Source organism: Petromyzon marinus, unplaced genomic scaffold, assembly GCF_048934315.1.
Source record: "Petromyzon marinus isolate PM22_M1 ecotype Great Lakes invasive population unplaced genomic scaffold, UKy_Petmar_22M1.pri1.0 PM_G_Scaffold_34, whole genome shotgun sequence".
NCBI classification, from domain to species: Eukaryota; Metazoa; Chordata; class Hyperoartia; order Petromyzontiformes; family Petromyzontidae; genus Petromyzon; species Petromyzon marinus.
This window is the reverse complement of record NW_027422917.1, coordinates 2,153,572-2,164,579: the sequence shown is the minus strand read 5'-3', so window position 1 is coordinate 2,164,579 and position 11,008 is coordinate 2,153,572.

The following is an 11,008-nucleotide window of genomic DNA, read 5'->3' as shown; positions in this document are numbered from 1 at the left end:
AGTGTCTGTATGTAAGTATCTGTATGTAAGTGTCTGTATGTCAGTGTCACAGTGTCAGTATGTAAGTGTCTGTATGTAAGTGTCTGTATGTAAGTGTCTGTATGTAAGTGTCTGTATGTAAGTGTCTGTATGTAAGTGTCTCAGTGTCTGTATGTAAGTGTCTGTATGTAATCGTCTGTATGTAAGTGTCTCAGTGTCTGTATGTAAATGTCTGTATGTAAGTGTCTGTATGTAAGTATGTCAGTGTCTGTATGTAAGTGTCTGTATGTAAGCGTCTGTATGTAAGTGTCTATGTAAGTGTCTCAGTGTCTTTATATAAGTATCTGTATGTAAGTGTCTCAGTGTCTGTATGTAAGTGTCTGTATGTAAGTGTCTCAGTGTCTGTATGTAAGTGTCTGTATTTAAGTGTCTGTATATAAGTATCTGTATGTAAGTGTCTCAGTGTCTGTATGTAAGTGTATGTAAGCGTCTGTATGTAAGTGTCTATGTAAGTGTCTCAGTGTCTGTATGTAAGTGTCTGTATGTAAGTGTCTGTATGTAAGTGTCTTAGTGTCTGTATGTAAGTGTCTGTATGTAAGTGTCTAAGTGTCTGTATGTAAGTATCCTTATGTAAGAGTCTGTATGTAAGTGTCTGTATGTAAGTGTCTAAGTGTCTGTATGTAAGTGTCTTTATGTAAGAGTCTGTATGTAAGTGTCTGTATGTAAGTGTCTAAGTGTCTGTATGTAAGGGTCTGTATGTAAGTGTCTGTATGTAAGTATCTGTATGTAAGTGTCTGTATGTCAGTGTCACAGTGTCAGTATGTAAGTGTCTGTATGTAAGTGTCTGTATGTAAGTGTCTGTATGTAAGTGTCTGTATGTAAGTGTCTGTATGTAAGTGTCTCAGTGTCTGTATGTAAGTGTCTGTATGTAAGCGTCTGTATGTAAGTGTCTCAGTGTCTGTATGTAAATGTCTGTATGTAAGTGTCTGTATGTAAGTATGTCAGTGTCTGTATGTAAGTGTCTGTATGTAAGCGTCTGTATGTAAGTGTCTATGTAAGTGTCTCAGTGTCTTTATATAAGTATCTGTATGTAAGTGTCTCAGTGTCTGTATGTAAATGTCTGTATGTAAGTGTCTCAGTGTCTGTATGTAAGTGTCTGTATGTAAGTGTCTGTATGTAAGTGTCTGTATGTAAGTGTCTCAGTGTCTGTATGTAAGTGTCTGTATGTAAGTGTCTCAGTGTCTGTATGTAAGTGTCTGTATTTAAGTGTCTGTATATAAGTGTCTGTATGTAAGTGTCTCAGTGTCTGTATGTAAGTGTATGTAAGCGTCTGTATGTAAGTGTCTATGTAAGTGTCTCAGTGTCTGTATGTAAGTGTCTGTATGTAAGTGTCTGTATGTAAGTGTCTTAGTGTCTGTATGTAAGTGTCTGTATGTAAGTGTCTAAGTGTCTGTATGTAAGTATCCTTATGTAAGAGTCTGTATGTAAGTGTCTGTATGTAAGCGTCTGTATGTAAGTGTCTGTATGTAAGTGTCTCAGTGTCTATTTGTGTCAGTATGTAAGTGTCTGTATGTAAGTGTCTATGTAAGTGTCTGTATGTAAGTGCCTGTATGTAAGTGTCTGTATGTAAGTGTGTGTATGTAAGGGTCTGTATGTAAGTGTCTGTATGTAAGTGTCTCAGTATCTGTATGTAAATGTCTGTATGTAAGTGTCTCAGTGTCTGTATGTAAGTGTCTGTATTTAAGTGTCTGTATGTAAGTTTCTGTATGTAAGTGTCTCAGTGTCTGTATGTAAGTGTATGTAAGCGTCTGTATGTAAGTGTCTATGTAAGTGTCTCAGTGTATGTATGTAAGTGTCTGTATGTAAGTGTCTGTATGTAAGTGTCTTTATGTAAGAGTCTGTATGTAAGTGTCTGTATGTAAGTGTCTAAGTGTCTGTATGTAAGTGTCTTTATGTAAGAGTCTGTATGTAAGTGTCTGTATGTAAGTGTCTAAGTGTCTGTATGTAAGGGTCTGTATGTAAGTGTCTGTATGTAAGTATCTGTATGTAAGTGTCTGTATGTCAGTGTCACAGTGTCAGTATGTAAGTGTCTGTATGTAAGTGTCTGTATGTAAGTGTCTGTATGTAAGTGTCTGTATGTAAGTGTCTGTATGTAAGTGTCTCAGTGTCTGTATGTAAGTGTCTGTATGTAATCGTCTGTATGTAAGTGTCTCAGTGTCTGTATGTAAATGTCTGTATGTAAGTGTCTGTATGTAAGTATGTCAGTGTCTGTATGTAAGTGTCTGTATGTAAGCGTCTGTATGTAAGTGTCTATGTAAGTGTCTCAGTGTCTTTATATAAGTATCTGTATGTAAGTGTCTCAGTGTCTGTATGTAAGTGTCTGTATGTAAGTGTCTCAGTGTCTGTATGTAAGTGTCTGTATTTAAGTGTCTGTATATAAGTATCTGTATGTAAGTGTCTCAGTGTCTGTATGTAAGTGTATGTAAGCGTCTGTATGTAAGTGTCTATGTAAGTGTCTCAGTGTCTGTATGTAAGTGTCTGTATGTAAGTGTCTGTATGTAAGTGTCTTAGTGTCTGTATGTAAGTGTCTGTATGTAAGTGTCTAAGTGTCTGTATGTAAGTATCCTTATGTAAGAGTCTGTATGTAAGTGTCTGTATGTAAGTGTCTAAGTGTCTGTATGTAAGTGTCTTTATGTAAGAGTCTGTATGTAAGTGTCTGTATGTAAGTGTCTAAGTGTCTGTATGTAAGGGTCTGTATGTAAGTGTCTGTATGTAAGTATCTGTATGTAAGTGTCTGTATGTCAGTGTCACAGTGTCAGTATGTAAGTGTCTGTATGTAAGTGTCTGTATGTAAGTGTCTGTATGTAAGTGTCTGTATGTAAGTGTCTGTATGTAAGTGTCTCAGTGTCTGTATGTAAGTGTCTGTATGTAAGCGTCTGTATGTAAGTGTCTCAGTGTCTGTATGTAAATGTCTGTATGTAAGTGTCTGTATGTAAGTATGTCAGTGTCTGTATGTAAGTGTCTGTATGTAAGCGTCTGTATGTAAGTGTCTATGTAAGTGTCTCAGTGTCTTTATATAAGTATCTGTATGTAAGTGTCTCAGTGTCTGTATGTAAATGTCTGTATGTAAGTGTCTCAGTGTCTGTATGTAAGTGTCTGTATGTAAGTGTCTGTATGTAAGTGTCTGTATGTAAGTGTCTCAGTGTCTGTATGTAAGTGTCTGTATGTAAGTGTCTCAGTGTCTGTATGTAAGTGTCTGTATTTAAGTGTCTGTATATAAGTGTCTGTATGTAAGTGTCTCAGTGTCTGTATGTAAGTGTATGTAAGCGTCTGTATGTAAGTGTCTATGTAAGTGTCTCAGTGTCTGTATGTAAGTGTCTGTATGTAAGTGTCTGTATGTAAGTGTCTTAGTGTCTGTATGTAAGTGTCTGTATGTAAGTGTCTAAGTGTCTGTATGTAAGTATCCTTATGTAAGAGTCTGTATGTAAGTGTCTGTATGTAAGCGTCTGTATGTAAGTGTCTGTATGTAAGTGTCTCAGTGTCTATTTGTGTCAGTATGTAAGTGTCTGTATGTAAGTGTCTATGTAAGTGTCTGTATGTAAGTGCCTGTATGTAAGTGTCTGTATGTAAGTGTGTGTATGTAAGGGTCTGTATGTAAGTGTCTGTATGTAAGTGTCTCAGTATCTGTATGTAAATGTCTTTATGTAAGTGTCTGTATGTAAGTGTCTGTATGTAAGTGTCTGTATGTAAGTCTCAGTGTCTGTATGTCAGTGTGTGTTTGTAAGTGTCTGTATGTAAGTGTCTGTATGTAAGTGTCTGTATTTAAGTGTCTCAGTGTCTATAAGTAAGTGTCTAAGTAAGGGTCTGTATGTAAGTGTCTGTATGTAAGTGTCTGTATGTTAAGTGTTTGTATGTAAGTGTCTGTATGTGAATATCTCAGTGTCTGTATGTAAGTGTCTGTATGTAAGTGTCTGTATGTAAGTGTCTCAGTGTCTGTATGTAAGTATCTGTATGTAAGTGTCTGTATGTAAGTGTCTGTATGTAAGTGTCTGTATGTTAAGTGTCTGTATGTAAGTGTCTGTATGTAAGTATCTCAGTGTCTGTATGTAAGTTTCTGTATGTAAGTGTCTGTATGAAAGTGTCTCAGTGTCTGTATGTAAGTGTCTGTATGTAAGTGTCTGTATGTAAGTATCTTTATGTAAATGTCTGTGTGTAAGTGTCTGTATGTAAGTGTCTTAGTGTCTGTATGTAAGTGTCTGTATGTAAGTGTCTGTATGTGTCTGTATGTAAGTGTCTGTATGTAAGTGTCTGTATGTAAGTGGCTGTATGTAAGTGTCTGTAAGTGTCTGTATGTAAGTATCTTTATGTAAGTGTCTGTATGTAAGTTTCTGTATGTAATTGTCTCTATGTAAGTATCTGTATGTAAGTGTCTGTATGTCAGTGTCACAGTGTCAGTATGTAAGTGTCTGTATGTAAGTGTCTGTATGTAAGTGTCTGTATGTAAGTGTCTGTATATAAGTGTCTGTATGTAAGTGTCTGTATGTAAGTGTCTCAGTGTCTGTATGTAAGTGTCTGTATGTAAGCGTCTGTATGTAAGTGTCTCAGTGTCTGTATGTAAATGTCTGTATGTAAGTGTCTGTATTTAAGTATCTCAGTGTCTGTATGTAAGTGTCTGTATGTAAGCGTCTGTATGTAAGTGTCTATGTAAGTGTCTCAGTGTCTTTATGTAAGTGTCTGTATGTAAGTGTCTCAGTGTCTGTATGTAAGTGTCTGTATGTAAGTGTTTGTATGTAAGTGTCTGTATGTAAGTGTCTCAGTGTCTGTATGTAAGTGTCTGTATGTAAGTGTCTCAGTGTCTGTATGTAAGTGTCTGTAAGCGTCTGTATGTAAGTGTCTATGTAAGTGTCTCAGTGTCTGTATGTAAGTGTCTGTATGTAAGTCTCTGTATGTAAGTGTCTTAGTGTCTGTATGTAAGTGTCTGTATGTAATTGTCTGTATGTAAGTGTCTGTATGTAAGTGTCTAAGTGTCTGTATGTAAGGGTCTGTATGTAAGTGTCTGTATGTAAGTGTCTGTATGTAAGTGTCTGTATGTATGTGTTTGTATGTAAGTGTCTGTATGTAAGTGTCTCAGTGTCTGTTTGTGTCAGTATGTAAGTGTCTGTATGTAAGTGTCTATGTAAGTGTCTGTATGTAAGTGCCTGTATGTAAGTGTCTGTATGTAAGTGTGTGTATGTAAGGGTCTGTATGTAAGTGTCTGTATGTAAGTGTCTCAGTATCTGTATGTAAATGTCTTTATGTAAGTGTCTGTATGTAAGTGTCTGTATGTAAGTGTCTGTATGTAAGTCTCAGTGTCTGTATGTCAGTGTGTGTTTGTAAGTGTCTGTATGTAAGTGTCTGTATGTAAGTGTCTGTATTTAAGTGTCTCAGTGTCTATAAGTAAGTGTCTGTATGTGAATATCTCAGTGTCTGTATGTAAGTGTCTGTATGTAAGTGTCTGTATGTAAGTGTCTCAGTGTCTGTATGTAAGTATCTGTATGTAAGTGTCTGTATGTAAGTGTCTGTATGTAAGTGTCTGTATGTTAAGTGTCTGTATGTAAGTGTCTGTATGTAAGTATCTCAGTGTCTGTATGTAAGTTTCTGTATGTAAGTGTCTGTATGAAAGTGTCTCAGTGTCTGTATGTAAGTGTCTGTATGTAAGTGTCTGTATGTAAGTATCTTTATGTAAATGTCTGTGTGTAAGTGTCTGTATGTAAGTGTCTTAGTGTCTGTATGTAAGTGTCTGTATGTAAGTGTCTGTATGTGTCTGTATGTAAGTGTCTGTATGTAAGTGTCTGTATGTAAGTGGCTGTATGTAAGTGTCTGTAAGTGTCTGTATGTAAGTATCTTTATGTAAGTGTCTGTATGTAAGTTTCTGTATGTAATTGTCTCTATGTAAGTATCTGTATGTAAGTGTCTGTATGTCAGTGTCACAGTGTCAGTATGTAAGTGTCTGTATGTAAGTGTCTGTATGTAAGTGTCTGTATGTAAGTGTCTGTATATAAGTGTCTGTATGTAAGTGTCTGTATGTAAGTGTCTCAGTGTCTGTATGTAAGTGTCTGTATGTAAGCGTCTGTATGTAAGTGTCTCAGTGTCTGTATGTAAATGTCTGTATGTAAGTGTCTGTATGTAAGTATCTCAGTGTCTGTATGTAAGTGTCTGTATGTAAGCGTCTGTATGTAAGTGTCTATGTAAGTGTCTCAGTGTCTTTATGTAAGTGTCTGTATGTAAGTGTCTCAGTGTCTGTATGTAAGTGTCTGTATGTAAGTGTTTGTATGTAAGTGTCTGTATGTAAGTGTCTCAGTGTCTGTATGTAAGTGTCTGTATGTAAGTGTCTCAGTGCTTGTATGTAAGTGTCTGTATTTAAGTGTCTGTATGTAAGTGTCTGTATGTAAGTGTCTCAGTGTCTGTATGTAAGTGTATGTAAGCGTCTGTATGTAAGTGTCTATGTAAGTGTCTCAGTGTATGTATGTAAGTGTCTGTATGTAAGTGTCTGTATGTAAGTGTCTTTATGTAAGAGTCTGTATGTAAGTGTCTGTATGTAAGTGTCTAAGTGTCTGTATGTAAGTGTCTTTATGTAAGAGTCTGTATGTAAGTGTCTGTATGTAAGTGTCTAAGTGTCTGTATGTAAGGGTCTGTATGTAAGTGTCTGTATGTAAGTATCTGTATGTAAGTGTCTGTATGTCAGTGTCACAGTGTCAGTATGTAAGTGTCTGTATGTAAGTGTCTGTATGTAAGTGTCTGTATGTAAGTGTCTGTATGTAAGTGTCTGTATGTAAGTGTCTCAGTGTCTGTATGTAAGTGTCTGTATGTAAGCGTCTGTATGTAAGTGTCTCAGTGTCTGTATGTAAATGTCTGTATGTAAGTGTCTGTATGTAAGTATGTCAGTGTCTGTATGTAAGTGTCTGTATGTAAGCGTCTGTATGTAAGTGTCTATGTAAGTGTCTCAGTGTCTTTATATAAGTATCTGTATGTAAGTGTCTCAGTGTCTGTATGTAAGTGTCTGTATGTAAGTGTCTCAGTGTCTGTATGTAAGTGTCTGTATTTAAGTGTCTGTATATAAGTATCTGTATGTAAGTGTCTCAGTGTCTGTATGTAAGTGTATGTAAGCGTCTGTATGTAAGTGTCTATGTAAGTGTCTCAGTGTCTGTATGTAAGTGTCTGTATGTAAGTGTCTGTATGTAAGTGTCTTAGTGTCTGTATGTAAGTGTCTGTATGTAAGTGTCTAAGTGTCTGTATGTAAGTATCCTTATGTAAGAGTCTGTATGTAAGTGTCTGTATGTAAGTGTCTAAGTGTCTGTATGTAAGTGTCTTTATGTAAGAGTCTGTATGTAAGTGTCTGTATGTAAGTGTCTAAGTGTCTGTATGTAAGGGTCTGTATGTAAGTGTCTGTATGTAAGTATCTGTATGTAAGTGTCTGTATGTCAGTGTCACAGTGTCAGTATGTAAGTGTCTGTATGTAAGTGTCTGTATGTAAGTGTCTGTATGTAAGTGTCTGTATGTAAGTGTCTGTATGTAAGTGTCTCAGTGTCTGTATGTAAATGTCTGTATGTAAGTGTCTGTATGTAAGTATGTCAGTGTCTGTATGTAAGTGTCTGTATGTAAGCGTCTGTATGTAAGTGTCTATGTAAGTGTCTCAGTGTCTTTATATAAGTATCTGTATGTAAGTGTCTCAGTGTCTGTATGTAAGTGTCTGTATGTAAGTGTCTCAGTGTCTGTATGTAAGTGTCTGTATGTAAGTGTCTGTATGTAAGTGTCTGTATGTAAGTGTCTCAGTGTCTGTATGTAAGTGTCTGTATGTAAGTGTCTCAGTGTCTGTATGTAAGTGTCTGTATTTAAGTGTCTGTATATAAGTGTCTGTATGTAAGTGTCTCAGTGTCTGTATGTAAGTGTCTGTATGTAAGTGTCTTCGTGTCTGTATGTAAGTGTCTGTATGTAAGTGTCTGTATGTAAGTGTCTCAGCGTCTGTATGTGTCTGTATGTAAGTGTCTCAGTGTCTGTATGTAAGTGTCTGTATGTAAGTGTCTGTATGTAAGTGTCTCAGTGTCTGTATGTAAGTGTATGTAAGCGTCTGTATGTAAGTGTCTATGTAAGTGTCTCAGTGTCTGTATGTAAGTGTCTGTATGTAAGTCTCTGTATGTAAGTGTCTTAGTGTCTGTATGTAAGTGTCTGTATGTAATTGTCTGTATGTAAGTGTCTGTATGTAAGTGTCTAAGTGTCTGTATGTAAGGGTCTGTATGTAAGTGTCTGTATGTAAGTGTCTGTATGTAAGTGTCTGTATGTATGTGTTTGTATGTAAGTGTCTGTATGTAAGTGTCTCAGTGTCTGTTTGTGTCAGTATGTAAGTGTCTGTATGTAAGTGTCTATGTAAGTGTCTGTATGTAAGTGCCTGTATGTAAGTGTCTGTATGTAAGTGTGTGTATGTAAGGGTCTGTATGTAAGTGTCTGTATGTAAGTGTCTCAGTATCTGTATGTAAATGTCTTTATGAAAGTGTCTGTATGTAAGTGTCTGTATGTAAGTGTCTGTATGTAAGTCTCAGTGTCTGTATGTCAGTGTGTGTTTGTAAGTGTCTGTATGTAAGTGTCTGTATGTAAGTGTCTGTATTTAAGTGTCTCAGTGTCTATAAGTAAGTGTCTAAGTAAGGGTCTGTATGTAAGTGTCTGTATGTAAGTGTCTGTATGTTAAGTGTTTGTATGTAAGTGTCTGTATGTGAATATCTCAGTGTCTGTATGTAAGTGTCTGTATGTAAGTGTCTGTATGTAAGTGTCTCAGTGTCTGTATGTAAGTATCTGTATGTAAGTGTCTGTATGTAAGTGTCTGTATGTAAGTGTCTGTATGTTAAGTGTCTGTATGTAAGTGTCTGTATGTAAGTATCTCAGTGTCTGTATGTAAGTTTCTGTATGTAAGTGTCTGTATGAAAGTGTCTCAGTGTCTGTATGTAAGTGTCTGTATGTAAGTGTCTGTATGTAAGTATCTTTATGTAAATGTCTGTGTGTAAGTGTCTGTATGTAAGTGTCTTAGTGTCTGTATGTAAGTGTCTGTATGTAAGTGTCTGTATGTGTCTGTATGTAAGTGTCTGTATGTAAGTGTCTGTATGTAAGTGGCTGTATGTAAGTGTCTGTAAGTGTCTGTATGTAAGTATCTTTATGTAAGTGTCTGTATGTAAGTTTCTGTATGTAATTGTCTCTATGTAAGTATCTGTATGTAAGTGTCTGTATGTCAGTGTCACAGTGTCAGTATGTAAGTGTCTGTATGTAAGTGTCTGTATGTAAGTGTCTGTATGTAAGTGTCTGTATATAAGTGTCTGTATGTAAGTGTCTGTATGTAAGTGTCTCAGTGTCTGTATGTAAGTGTCTGTATGTAAGCGTCTGTATGTAAGTGTCTCAGTGTCTGTATGTAAATGTCTGTATGTAAGTGTCTGTATGTAAGTATCTCAGTGTCTGTATGTAAGTGTCTGTATGTAAGCGTCTGTATGTAAGTGTCTATGTAAGTGTCTCAGTGTCTTTATGTAAGTGTCTGTATGTAAGTGTCTCAGTGTCTGTATGTAAGTGTCTGTATGTAAGTGTTTGTATGTAAGTGTCTGTATGTAAGTGTCTCAGTGTCTGTATGTAAGTGTCTGTATGTAAGTGTCTCAGTGTCTGTATGTAAGTGTCTGTATTTAAGTGTCTGTATGTAAGTGTCTGTATGTAAGTGTCTCAGTGTCTGTATGTAAGTGTATGTAAGCGTCTGTATGTAAGTGTCTATGTAAGTGTCTCAGTGTATGTATGTAAGTGTCTGTATGTAAGTGTCTGTATGTAAGTGTCTTTATGTAAGAGTCTGTATGTAAGTGTCTGTATGTAAGTGTCTAAGTGTCTGTATGTAAGTGTCTTTATGTAAGAGTCTGTATGTAAGTGTCTGTATGTAAGTGTCTAAGTGTCTGTATGTAAGGGTCTGTATGTAAGTGTCTGTATGTAAGTATCTGTATGTAAGTGTCTGTATGTCAGTGTCACAGTGTCAGTATGTAAGTGTCTGTATGTAAGTGTCTGTATGTAAGTGTCTGTATGTAAGTGTCTGTATGTAAGTGTCTGTATGTAAGTGTCTCAGTGTCTGTATGTAAGTGTCTGTATGTAAGCGTCTGTATGTAAGTGTCTCAGTGTCTGTATGTAAATGTCTGTATGTAAGTGTCTGTATGTAAGTATGTCAGTGTCTGTATGTAAGTGTCTGTATGTAAGCGTCTGTATGTAAGTGTCTATGTAAGTGTCTCAGTGTCTTTATATAAGTATCTGTATGTAAGTGTCTCAGTGTCTGTATGTAAGTGTCTGTATGTAAGTGTCTCAGTGTCTGTATGTAAGTGTCTGTATTTAAGTGTCTGTATATAAGTATCTGTATGTAAGTGTCTCAGTGTCTGTATGTAAGTGTATGTAAGCGTCTGTATGTAAGTGTCTATGTAAGTGTCTCAGTGTCTGTATGTAAGTGTCTGTATGTAAGTGTCTGTATGTAAGTGTCTTAGTGTCTGTATGTAAGTGTCTGTATGTAAGTGTCTAAGTGTCTGTATGTAAGTATCCTTATGTAAGAGTCTGTATGTAAGTGTCTTTATGTAAGTGTCTAAGTGTCTGTATGTAAGTGTCTTTATGTAAGAGTCTGTATGTAAGTGTCTGTATGTAAGTGTCTAAGTGTCTGTATGTAAGGGTCTGTATGTAAGTGTCTGTATGTAAGTATCTGTATGTAAGTGTCTGTATGTCAGTGTCACAGTGTCAGTATGTAAGTGTCTGTATGTAAGTGTCTGTATGTAAGTGTCTGTATGTAAGTGTCTGTATGTAAGTGTCTGTATGTAAGTGTCTCAGTGTCTGTATGTAAGTGTCTGTATGTAAGCGTCTGTATGTAAGTGTCTCAGTGTCTGTATGTAAATGTCTGTATGTAAGTGTCTGTATGTAAGTATGTCAGTGTCTGTATGTAAGTGTCTGTATGTAAGCGTCTGTATGTAAGTGTCTATGTAAGTGTCTCAGTGTCTTT